Here is a 4,443-nt window from a genome sequence, read left to right as displayed (position 1 = left end):
GCACGTTATGCTTCTTGGCAATCCTTAATTACACAGCAATCAGCTTGAGATGAGCCGCTGTTTATTGCCATTCTCGGCAAAGCCTCCTAAAAAGGTTATTTGTCAGATAATGTTTCAACTAATGTTACCTCGAAAATAGCGTATTAATTTAACCCGAAGAAACCATTATTTTTATTCCTGCCATTTTTCATTCTTGAAGACATCGGCTTGACTTTTGTAATTATTTTATATACAATTTATCTACTCAGCCGGGCGCATAAAGACGGCGATTAGGACCGGAACCCCACCACGTGAGTGGCTATACGCTCTCCTCGACGCATATCTGAAAATTTTATTGCTTATTTTCGGATATTTTCTGTCCATTTCTCTCTCCAATTTATCAGAATTGATGGGGAAAACAATTTTATATCAGATTTTATGAGATAGCTTTTAGTCGCTTGTCTTCGGAATATCGTATTGTTCATCATTTAGCCTCGCGACCCAAGATAATTTACCATCTTCCACATTCTAATATCAGATCACATAACGGCTTTATTGGGTGAAAAGGGCTTCTTAAGTTGGAGCTGAAGAGAAATGAAGATATTTCACGAAACCCCCATTATTGCCATAAAAGACGACTAAATTTCCCTCCATCAGAGGAGAGCGCTTTATTCATGACTTCCTGTTGGAGAAGTCACGTGACCCCGATGCCATATAACAATCTGCCATATGAATTCGTGACAAAGCATATAGTTCTTAAGAAGGTTGATTTGAATTCAAAAGAGAAAATGATTTTTTATATTTTTGTTTTTATATATTCGATGGGTTGACGTACGCAATGTATCCGATTTATAGTAGGATTTCAAAACATCTCGTAAATGTAATGGCAATTCCAAGAAATGTAAGATTGTTTGTGTTTGAAATCTTGTAGAACACGCTACATGTTCATTGTATTTTTCACAACTGAATGTGCATCTTCTTTTTCACCGACGATAAAAAACATGAATATGTTAAATAATAAAATATGCCATGTATACAAACGTGAAGATTACTATAAGAGATATGTATCCTCATCATAAAATGATATTTATTTCATGCAGACTCTCAGACTGTAATATAAGTGTATGTCGTTTAGACGACCATTTCCATCGGAACCGGCAAAACGTGGCTGCCATAAAACATGTGCTAATCAGTGAGACATTTCTAAACGCGAAGGAAAATGATATCTCGCCGATTTTTTTTTCTAATTCCGTTTGGTCATTTCCCCAGTTATTTATTTTATACAGCTGACGTCTTATTATTTGAAATAACGGCTCCCAGCACTGTTATGTTGATGGCCATATCCGGTCCGTGAAAGCGTCATCTTGCGGGGCATAGGATGTGTAGCACAATCAAGCTGTTGGATACGTCCAATAAATCACGTGATTTCATAGGCGAGCTCGACATCTTGATATTGGACATGGTTTATATATGTCCTTTCAGTAGATGTGAAATTACGTACCTGTTTCCGTCCGTAAGTTTCCTATTAACTTAGGGTTTTCTGGTGATAACTAACTATTTGCGATTAAAGTGCACATGTAGATTGATATACATGCGGAAATATTACATTGTTTTATCACTGTTCGGTATCAGTGCTCGGAATAAAAGCATGTTATGTTAAATTCTGATAATTCATGTAATGAACGATAATTCTAATTCGAAATAATCCAGCATTTCTATTTCTTGTCATAATATTTACTTTCTTTAAATGATCTAAAAAAACTTACCATATTAAAATAGCGTTCAATTATATTTTCAGAAAGAATGCTCCTATTTTAGCCATAGTCTTCCAAACTCCTTGTTGATTCAGCATAAGTCGCGTTAATCAGCAACTACCGATAAATCGGGCTTTTAGAAGTTAAAATGTAACATTTAAGTCATTGGTTGCGTCGAAATTCTCAGTAAGCTCATCGTTTTATTAACTGTGTAGAAACCAAAGAAACAGCAGACAGGCGGATAGACGGACATACATGTATATAAATCGCGTTCTGTGAAAACTGGGCTTAATGCATGTGCGTAAAGTGTAGTCCCAGATTAGCCTGTGCAATCCGCACTGGTTAATCAGGGACGACACTTTCCGCATTTGTGGTATTTTGAGTGTCAAGGAAGTCCCTCCTTACCGAAAATCATGTTTAGGCGGAAAGTGTCGTTCCTGATTAGCCTGTGTAAACTACACAGGCTAATCTGAGATTACACTTTACGCACATGCATTATGTCCAGTTTTCTCAGAACGTGACTCATATATCGGCAAAATTAAGAGAAAGATCTGTTCAAATCAGGCATCGAATTCAAAACTCGGTATCCGCATTTACATGTTTCTTTGGATAACGTTCAGGGAGTTGTGAACTAGTTGCTATAAGACTTACTATAGACTTTTTGACGATGCTGCGAAGCAGCTCGTCTAAGTTATCATATCATGAAAAAAATCTTCACAATGGCGACCTATGTAAAAGACCGAGCCAGTCCGATTGAGATAGCTCGCTTTTTCTATTCGGCATACCTCGCTGATTATCATTGATAAAGGTATAGGAAGCTCAGCTATAAATAGGACAGCATATTCTCGGGAAAATATTTAATAATAGTTTGAAAACATTAATTTTAAATCAGTTATATACAATTCATTATATGTTTATAGATCAATGAAACAACTATGCATTTTCTGTATTGTATTTGACATTTGTCGTGATTCCGTAAATAAATTGCGAATTAAAACGTGTAGTATTAACTTTCAACGCGATCATGAGGGTAAAGAAAACGAACTATTTCGAACCTGCCATTTGTAAACGTTGTAGCGACTATGGTATATAAACAGCAGAATAGCCGTTTGCCATGTGTGAAACTTGCTCTTATGCGTGCTTTCTTATTTTGCATATTTAATAAACTTTTCAAACAGAAATTACAGGGCCACATCAATTCACATACTATGTTTGATAATGCATTCGTTTGTTGGGTACTGTTTGCTGTTTTAAACGCATATTAAGTCATTTCGCGGAGATTTAGTTAACCTTACCATGTGTTCATTGGCGAACTCACGTATTCAAGTGCTCTTTCGACTATGTGCTCATACCTACTTTCGGGAATCACCATGAAATTATTGCCGGACTTAACAAACAAACATGCCTTAGCTTTTTGAATTAGAGACAAAAAATTAAAAGAGAACAATTATATGTTCATGCATATGGGCATGTGAAATCACGTCCGTACACATAGCATCGTTAACTTAGGAAAGGAAACAACGAAATATAAAGTTTGGTATGATATACATGTGAAATTAAAGAGCATTGTGTAATTAAAGAGCATGTCAAGTTTTGAATTTATATGCCGAAACGTAAAATTATAACCCACAAACGTTTTACTTTAACAGAACGTTTTTTTAAGATAAGTGGTACAAAAAATACACGTCGATTATCTTTTAAAAGATATTTCTTGTTATATTTGATCGAGAATATAACCCGCCTCCCAGTTTCGCTGAATGGATCAAGTTCCATACGGGTACTACTTACCCGTACCCCGAATTGTTTTCTCGTACCCTACATTTTTCGTACCCAATTTTGTTTCGTACCCAAATTTTGCTCGTACCCAAATTTTGTTTCGTACCCAATTGTTTTTTCCTACCAAATATTTTTTTCGTAAACAAATCTTTTTTCGTACCCAATTTTTTTGGCATAATTTTTGTACCCAAAATTTTCGTACCCATATTTTTCCCTACCCAAAATGTTCGTACCCACATACACAATTGTGGTGATGTAGATAAACTTATATATATGTTTTTATATCAATCCTCTTCAAAAGCATCGTCACACCAGTACTGTCAGTACTTTGATTTACGTAGCTACGACACTCAAACCTTTATGTTCCAAATTTTATCGGAAGTGTTCATCTACTGTAAAATAAAATCAACGTATGTTATTAACACCACTGACGTCAAAAACCAAACAATCTTCAAAATGAAGTCGACTGACAGTCAAAGCCGTGGAGACTGTGTTTGCATGGGACGATTTGATCCCACCGGACACATTCTCAAGGTCATTCAACCGTCGCCTGTTATTTTCAATAATAAGAAACAAATGGTGTCAGTGCCTTCACGATATTTCGACGTACCGTCATGCGGACACGGTTATCTCGTGTTCTACATCACTCCATATGGATATTTTATACCTGCGACATGAAAATTGTTATATATTCTCCAAACAGCATCCCGCCCTTCAAAGGGGGAACGGTGTCAAAATATCATGTTGGACAGGCGTAAACAGGCCTGTCCGCAATGTTAGAGACATGCGTCATTTTTGAAAAGGCGGGAAAACGCATGTTGGACAAGAGTAGATGATGTTATTCATAGCACGTTTTATATCCGTTGCGTTTCACAAATTCAAGCTGTCGGTTTATGATACGCAATGCCCGTTTTAGCAACACAACATCTTGTAC

Source organism: Dreissena polymorpha, chromosome 6 (assembly GCF_020536995.1).
Source record: "Dreissena polymorpha isolate Duluth1 chromosome 6, UMN_Dpol_1.0, whole genome shotgun sequence".
NCBI lineage: Eukaryota > Metazoa > Mollusca > Bivalvia > Myida > Dreissenidae > Dreissena > Dreissena polymorpha.
The sequence above is the reverse complement of the archived record's forward strand: the minus strand, read 5'-3'. Positions refer to the sequence as shown.